This window comes from Palaemon carinicauda, chromosome 7 (genome assembly GCF_036898095.1).
Source record: "Palaemon carinicauda isolate YSFRI2023 chromosome 7, ASM3689809v2, whole genome shotgun sequence".
NCBI lineage: Eukaryota > Metazoa > Arthropoda > Malacostraca > Decapoda > Palaemonidae > Palaemon > Palaemon carinicauda.
Window position 1 is genome coordinate 15,077,069 of NC_090731.1, and position 9,468 is coordinate 15,086,536.

Sequence of the window (9,468 nt, forward strand, 5' to 3'; positions counted from 1 at the left end):
AATAAGATCGTCTTCCTTACTGAGCGCAGCGTTCCTCTTGGGAGGCTGAATCAACTCAAAGGTGCTAAAGTATACAGGACTGCAACCCATACTAAAGGACCTCATCACAACCTTTAACCTCGGCGCTTCTCAAGAAAGAATTGACCACCCGCCAAATCAACAAGGATGTGGAAGGCTTCTTAGCCGACCGTACAACCCATAAAACGTATTCAAGAGAAAGGTTAAAAGGTTATGGGATTATGGGAATGTAGTGGCTGAGCCCTCGCCTACTACTGCATTCGTTGCTACGAATGGTCCCAGGGTGTAGCAGTACTCGTAAAGAGACTGGACATCTTTGAGATAGAATGATGCGAACACTGACTTGCTTCTCCAATAGGTTGCATCCATAACACACTGCAGAGAATGGTTCTGTTTGAAGGCCACTGAAGTAGCCACAGCTCCCACTTCATGTGTCCTTACCTTCAGCAAAGCAAGGTCTTCTTCCTTCAGATGAGAATGTGTTTCTCTAATCAGAAGCCTGAATAGTAAGAAACTGAGTTCTTAGAACTTGGAAAAGAAGGTTTCTTGATAGCACACTATAAGGCTTCTGATTGTCCTTGTAAAGGTTAAGACCTTTTTAGATAGTACCTAAGAGCTCTAACTGGGCAAAGTACTCTCTTCAGATCATTCCCCACCAAGTTGGACAGGCTTGGGATCTCAAACGACTTAGGCCAAGGACGTGAAGGAAGCTCGTTTAGCAAAAACCGAGCTGCAAGGAACATGTAGCCGTTTCAGATGTGAAAACAATGATCCTGCTGAAGGCGTGGATCTCACTTACTCTTTTAGCTGTTGTCAAGCACACGAGGAAAAGAGTTTTTAATGTGAGGTCCTAAAAAGAGGCTGATTGGAGAGGTTCAAATCTTGATGACATAAGAAACCTTAGGACCACGTCTAGATTCCAGCCTGGAGTGGACAACCGACGTTCCTTTGAGGTCTCAAAAGACCTAGGGAGGTCCTGTAGATCTTTGTTGGTGGAAAGATCCAAGCCTCTGTGGCGGAAAACCGCTGCCAACATACTTCTGTAACCCTTGATCGTAGGAGCTGAAAGGGATCTTACTTTCCTTAGATATAACAGGAAGTCAGCAATCTGGGTTACAGTGGTACTGGTTGAGGAAACTGCATTGGTCTTGTACCAGCTACGGAAGACTTCCCCTTGAGACTGATAGATTCTGAGAGTGGATGTTCTCCTTGCTTTGGCAATCGCTCTGGCTGCCTCCTTCGAAAAGCCCCTAGCTCTTGAGAGTCTTTCGAAAGTCTGAAGGCAGTCAGACGAAGAGCGTGGAGGATTGGGTGTACCTTCTTTACGTGAGGTAGACTTAGAAGGTTCACTCCTAGAGGAAGAGTCCTGGGAATGTCGACCAGCCATTGCAGTACCTCTAAGAACCATTCTCTCGCGGACCAGAGCGGAGCCAACCAACGTCAGCCGTGTCCCTTTGTGAGAGGAGAACTTCTGAAGTACCCTGTTGACAATCTTGAACGGCGGGAATGCATACAGGTCGAGATGGAACCAATCCAGCAGAAAAGCATCCACGTGAACTGCTGCTGGGTCTGGAATCGGAGAACAATACAACAGGAGTCTCTAGGTTATCGAGGTAGTGAACAGATCTATGGTTGGCTGACCCCACAGGGCCCAAAGTCTGCTGCAAACATTCTTGAGAAGGGTCCACTCTGTGGGGATGACCTGACCCTTCCGTCTGAGGTGATCTGCCATGACATTCATACCGCCCTGAATGAACCTCGTTACCAGTTAGCTTTCGATCTTTAGACCAGATGAGTAGGTCCCTTGCGATCTAGAACAACTTCCACGAAAGAGTCCCTCCCTGCTTGAAGATGTAAGCCAGGGCTGTGGTGTTGTCAGAGTCCACCTCCACCACTTTGTTAAGCTGGAGGGACTTGAAGTTTATCAAGGCCAGAATAACCGCCAACAACTCCTTGCAATTGATGTGAAGTGTCCTTTGCTCCTGATTCCATGTTCCCGAGCATTCTTGTCCGTCCAAAGTCGCACCCCAGCCCGTGTCTGATGCGTCCGAGAGGAGACGGCGGTCGTGTTTCTGAACAGCCAAAGGTAGACTTCCTTGAGAAGAAAGCTGTTCTTACACCACGCGAGAGAAGACCTCCTCTCTTCGGAAACAGGAACTGAGACCGTCTCTAGCGTCATGTCCTTTATCCAGTGAGCAGCTAGATGATACTGAAGGGGGGGGAGGTGGAGTCTCCCTAACACGATGAACAGGGCCAGCGATGAAAGTGTCCCTGTTAGACTCATCCACTACCTGACTGAGCATCGGTTCCTTCTCAGCATGCTCTGGATGCATTCTAGGGCTTGGAAGATCCTTGGGGCCGACGGAAAAGTCCGAAAAGCTCGACTCTGAAGATCCATACCCAAGGAGACAATGGTCTGGGATGGAACGAGCTGAGACTCCTCAAAATTGACCAGGAGGCCCAGTTCCTTGGTCAGATCCATAGTCCTTTTGAAAATCTCCAGACAGCGACGACTTGTGGGAGCTCTTAAAAGCCAGTCGTCTGACGGAGCCGGACACAAGATCATGGTACTGCTGCACAGTCTGTGAACTGTCAATCATGGGCAAGCGAGGAAGTACAGTGACAACCCGAATCTGTCTAGACTGTCTGGGTCGTACAGACAACTCCTTATCGGGTTGCTGAGGTTGCCGCACTGCGTCACAACAAGTCACTTCTGTTGGTTGTTGAACGTCTTCCCCGTGACACATTGACTCCGTAAACAAAAAATCCTCTAACAAGGACTAAGCTTGGACTGCATGTCTTGCAACACAGCTCAAGGTCTATGGGAGCAGGTGTGGTAACAGACGGGATTAGCGACTGAAGTGGAACCATTACCTTCCCTGGAAGCATGTTATGCTTAAATAAAAGTCCATAGGAGGCTATGCAGCTAAAGGCTCCCTCCAAATGACAGAGTCCTCAAGGGAATATCAGAAGGAGGGAGAAAAGAACTTTCTCATCTACAGGGACCATATCCTAGAAAAGCTAAGTTCTCTCAGTGAGGGTTCACTGGTGCAAAAGCAGCAGACTAGAAGGCAACGTTATGAAACTGCTTGACAGTCTAGTGAGTTGGCAACAACCAAAGATGTGTGACTGAGAAGCATGCGGTAAGGTATGCAGAGCATGTTGTATGCAGAGTATGCTGTATGCAGAGCATGCTGTATGTAGAGCATGTTGTATGCAGAGCATGCTGAATGCAGAGCATGCTGTATGCAGAGCATGTTGTATGCAGAGCATGCTGAATGCAGAGCATGCTGTATGCAGAGCATGTTGTATGCAGAGCATGCTGTATGCAGAGCATGCTGTATGTAGAGCATGTTGTATGCAGAGCATGCTGAATGCAGAGCATGCTGTATGCAGAGCATGTAGTATGCAGAGCATGCTGTAAGCAGAGCATGCTGTATGTAGAGCATGCTGTAAGGTAAGCAGAGCGTGTGCATGGCGTTTAACATTTCTCAGAAAATCCATGACCAGTGCTAGAGTGCTTTATGCATGCTTGCATGGGGTTTTAATATCAACATAATATTTACCTTACATTCATAACTCATGATTCATATTTTTGCCATATTTTGCGATATTGTTAAAAAATATATTGCAAGGAATACAAATATATTTTTATAAGTAATACAAATAACCTCCATTATCATAAGGTTTGAAAATGGAGGTAAGGTATGCTGAACAGCAGAGTCAGAACGAGCTGGAACAACAATAGTTGTGGTTTCCTCTTCAAGACTCTGTTGAGGGAACACCTGAGGCTCAGTCTGCAAAGGCTGATCAAAGGAAGTAGCAGAAGGTAGGCGCATGGGTGGAGGAGGCTGACTCCTGGCATGAGTGGCTGAACTCAAGGGTTGCGCTTGCTGAGTGGTTGGCGGATGCGCAGTAGCAAGTTCCTGAGGAACGAGTTGAGGTTCCTGCGGTGTGAGCTGAGAGCGAAAAGGTAGTGGCTGCGCAGAACGCAGTAAAAATCTCGCAAGTTGAGGCTCCTGAGGCGCAAGGCTAAGGTGTTAAGGTGCTTGCCTTGAGGAGGGTTGAGCTCGCTGCAGCGAGAGCTGAGGAGACTGACTCATGGATGGGAGAGGTTGTACCTCAAGCGAGTGTGGCCTCACTGGTGGAACAGCAAGTGGAAGCGGAGGAAGAGAGGTATAAGCCTCCTGTTCCCATTGCTGAGGTTGCCTTAAGGAAGGCGGAGGGAGCTGCACACCACTGGGATCAGTAAACTCATAACGTGGCTCAACATCGTACGCCTGGCAGGTGGTACTGCGGTCAGGCGGAGCGAGCGCAGGCGGAGGGAGCGCAGGCGGAGCGAGCGCAGGCGGAGCGAGCGCAGGCGGAGGCGCAACCTTCTCAGCCCGACACTCACGCATCAAGACCGAAAGTTGTGACTGCATGGACTGCAGTAGAGTCAACTTGGGGTCGGCAGACACTAAGGTCTGCTGAGGTAAAGCCTTAACAGCAGAGATCTGTTGCGGCAGAACCTTACTCCTCTTAGGCGGAGTGCATTCAACTGATGACTGAGGAGAGTCAGAGCTAACCCAATGACTGCATCCGGGTTGTTGAACTCTAACTTCGTACGTCTGGCATAGGTCTGGACTTTACGTTTAAGAGGTCTTGAGACCTGAGACCAGCGTTTTCTCCCCTAAATTTCTTCTGCAGACGAGCAAAATAAGGGCTCAATCGTCTGCGGGTGGGAGTGACGGTCTCGGTAAGACACGCCCACAACCACCGAGGATACTTCTGTGCGCCGATCAAGGCCTGCTGAACCCTTTTGTCCTTCGACATTGCTTCTCCCCTGGGCTTGGGAGCTTGCAAGAGGTCCCGGACTGGGAGGACGACTGGCGCGCACAGAAGTACTCTCACGCACAACACTGACACACTTTGCGCTAATCACTTATCACTTTGATTTTCTGTTTGCACTTATTTCACTGAACTCGAAACTTTAAGTGGTTTGTACCTGAAACACGCAATTCTATCCTTTCTCAAAAGTTAGTAATTGCGAAAACAGAATTACAATGTAACAGAAAAATCTAATGAAAGATAAATAATTCAGTGGCTGGAAAGAGACTAAACACTAGATCACTCTAGAAACGTTTACCTTCTTCCCCTAAAGAGACTAGGGAGAAGAGCAAAAACGATAACAACGTTACTCGCTTGAATGAAACATTTATCCTCCTCTTTCTCCCTCCGTCTCTATCTCTCTCTCTCTCTCTCTCTCTCTTGACTTAGAACCTGAGAGAAGAGCCCAATCATATATATCGTTAAAACATATTATTGTTAAAGGAAAAAACTGAAATATTTCCCAAAATGAAAAGTTCCTTTATTAGGATTAAAACCATTAAGTTAAGAAAGAATGAACAAAACGCTAGACACGGTTACTCTTACTGCAACGTGAAACCGTGAAAATTCTTTCTCTATCGTAACGATAGAGCGCAAGTTGAACGTTCTGAACGTCAACAACTGCAGAGACAAAACAAAACGTTAGTTCAACTTTGAAAACAGTACTAGACTATCAAAGAAATTCTTTCAAAGACATTAAAATAGCATAATATGTTAACAGGTAAAACCGAAATGACGGGCTCAATGTTAATTAACTTCGGTACCAAGAAAAGACCGCCTACTATTAGGAAGGTCGAATATAAACAAATATAAAAATTAATTTTAATAAGTTTATAATAAAAGGAAGTTAATCGAAGAGGCCTATAAGAGGCGGAGAGATATAAAATAAATCTATAACTTTTGTTAAGCAAAATAAAGAAAGAGAGTCTATACTCTCTTAGACACCAACACTTCCGTCTAAGGGAAGGGTCGGCCATTTAAAGGTGAAAGAGAGTTCATACTCTCTTCGTCACCATAATTAATCAAATTAATTCCAAAAGCTAACTAAGCTAATATAGAAGTTTCCAGTAAAGCGACAGCCGAAATCAAAGAGAAATACTTCACCAAAGTCGTGAAAATACTCCAAGAACATAAGCGTATCCCAGAACGTCTTGCCGGAAGCACGACAGAGGAAAAATTGAGGAGGTGTCAACAAGAAGTACTATAGTACCTGGCCACAGGTGGCGCTGGTAAGTACACCCCCTTCTAGTATTGTGATAGCTGGCGTATCCCTCCATAGAATTCTGTCGGGCAACGGAGTTGACAGCTACATGATTATCGGGTAAGTTTAATATTGAAAATCACGTAGTTAGTCTTTACTAGAATAACCAGAGATCATATTTCCCGAGGGAAATTAGGTGTAGCTCACACCTAAGGTAAGATTTTACCATTCTGGCTAGAGATGAAAAGAATTCTCTTTTTATCCTTATAAGGCGACACCAAGTGATTGCACAAGGCAACACAAGTAAGTTAGAAAACACAGTGTTGTAACCTACTATATCAAGGTCTCCCTTGGTAGAATACACCACCCAAGAAAGAACTGACACAGTACATGAGGGTGGTGTCCCGGCCGGCTCTTGCCGGTCAGCAACCCCCCCCCTTTTTTCCAAAGGTAGGTCTCAAGTATACAACTTCAGATCACCCCTATTGGGGAGAACTCCAGTTCCCATGCCTGAACCGGCCGGCAGTGGTTGCCGGTCCGTAGCCACCCGGGTAGCACCGTGTTGCCGGCCATCACTCTTAGTGGCCGGCTAACCGAGCAATGTAGCAGGCCGGCCGGCAGCGGTAAGCAAACCCTGCCGGCTGGCATCCACACCAGGTAGCGCTCGGCTGCCGGCCGCCACTCATAGCGGCCGGCAGATGAGCAAAGAGACCGGCCGGCAAAGGCATATAACCACCGCCGACCGACAGCAAGAGAACTAGAGGACACCCCCTACCGACGGCCGGCCCCTAGGCCGGCAGACGGCAAGGACAACACATAAGAAGACAACAGAATGAGTGCCGGGCTAAGAGGCTATGAACCTCTGTGCCCGGCACCCGAAAGAGTGCCGAGAGGAAGGGGAGACACTAAGTCAGGCTTCCTAACCACTGCTTACTGAATCTACAGACGGCAGCGGTTGAGGGACCAAGAAAGGACCGGGCAGCACTCAAAAGATAGGGTCTCTGCCGGTCGGCACACTCTGCCGGCCGACAGGGGACCACGTCAGTTCCCCATCCTAACCTAGGCTAGGTACGGATGTGAGACGACTGACACAAAGGAAACGGAAAAATAGAAGGGAAGGACAGAGGGTCCTGTCCAACCTTGCCTTGGTTAAGGATCATTCCCAACTAAGAAAGCTCATCTCAGCCAGAGAAATCCAGGGAGGGAGGCCGGCACTACTGGCTGCCTCCCTAAAACCAAGGCAAGGAAGGAATTGCTATTCCGGAAAGGGAACATATCCCGAACCCGGAACGGCAAAGAGGACAAGTCTGAGGGGTCACCGAGCGAAGGGATCAACTACAGGAACCCTACAAGGTGATCCAAGGAGGATAAACCTCCTATGCCCGTGTCAGGCAGCAAGGGAGACTCTGCACCACGCTAGACCAACACGGACTCAGACAAATACACTGCTGTACTGTCCCCCTCTGAACCAAATCAGTTGGAGCAGGAAGGTACAGTACTACTCCAGCATAGTTATATTTGAAAATTAATTCAAACAAACCACTAGAGTTAAGCCTAAGGCTTAAACAGAGGGAAAGGGTTTGCCCCTTCCCCGAAGAGAAGGGAGCAAACGGGGAAACAGATAATATTATAATGACCTAAGACAACCTAGCCTAGGCACTAAGAGAATCGATTACCTAAATCACCGAAACTCACTCCAATACTATCTTGGAAAATACTCGAAAAAGGGCTTATATGTATAACGTTGCCTAACGCTTTAAGCAATAAAAATCACACTTGGAAGACTAATTATCATGCAGGAAGTACAAGGGCCAACAACTAGGCTACGAAGACTAGTGTTGGTCAGCCTAGGCAAATCTTTCGCCAGGCGCACTACTATCGCATCATAACAGAATTCCTAATTAAGCTAAGCAGCTAATTATTAAAGCGCAGGGGGCTGGGAACGTCGCTCTTGCTAACAAATAAATCCTATTCTAGCGAGCGACAGCGTCCATGACGCCTCCAGCAGGCAACAGCTCTTGTATCAAAGATAACTCTTTTAATTACTTTAATTTTAAACAAGAGCCTACATTTATACATAAAAGAAATAGTACTCAACTTATCCGAAGCAGAAGAAGTTGGAGAAAGCATAATACGAGAGTAAATCCAAGATTTTGGTAGAAACACAGGGAAAAACACCGAGTTGTATAGCTACGCAAAAAGGAATACAGATGGCGCCGCGAGCGGCGCAGGGCACGCTTACGAAACGGGGAGGAGAGATGCCTTACGAACGGCTCCCCCCTTTCTTATCGTTTTCGTTTTCTTGCCATTTGACCCCTACGAAGTGTTAACTCTATTCGGGGTATAGATTGCTATGTGGCGTGTCAAGAATACGTCCGCTGATATTTACGATATCCCTAAGAACTTTTTAGGGATACTCGCTCCAGGAGTTAGAATTCTGGGTACCTTAAGGTAAATTCTCTGGGAATATCGCCGTAGTTGTAATATACCCTAGGAAGCTGCCTTTAAGGAACTTCCATCAGGACGACATGGCTTGAGCCCAAAAAAGCAATTTGAACATCAGGGGAAGTTTATAAAAATAAATCATAGTTTTGACACACAGTAGTTCTATAATTATAACTTCAACTAGACCTAAAAAACTATAAACCAAGTTAACAATGAATACTTGGCATAAAAACAAAATGTTCTTAAGTGTTAAGTAAAACTGACATAATTGTTAAGTAAAATAAATGACACCAAATACAGTGGAAAATAAAATATATAATAAATTGCTCCAGTCTATTGGTTCTAGTAATTTCGTTCAATTTAGTTTAAGAATCTGACAATCTTTTTTAGCATGAATTTAGTAATTTTGTTAAATTTAGGTTAAGAATTCATTTTCAAAGACTTTTTTGGAACATGAATTTAAAACTTCAAAAAAACAGACATTTTGAAACAGATTTTTCCTCATGATATACTGTACTGTACATATTTATATAACCCAATTCAATAAACATATTTTGAACATTCCATGTACAGATTTAATGACACCAAATTTAAATAATTACAATCCTGATTCAAGTTATTAACCATTACTGTTTGATTTTACAACAGATTTCTGTATTTCCTTTCTAAATATAGTTTGAAATCATGTACTCAGTAGGTAACCAAGAAAGCAGTTGTTTGACTTTCACATTCAACATTCCTTGAATATCAAATTATACAACATTGATTGAGCAATTTCTTTACATTCATAGTGAATCTATGAAATAGACTTGATCACACAACTCAAAAATAGGAGAAATTCAACCATCATTTACTCTTAATAAAATTAAAGAACTTAATGCAATAGTACCTCAGGTTACGAGTAATTGAATATTAGCAATTGTGTGTTAAAAATA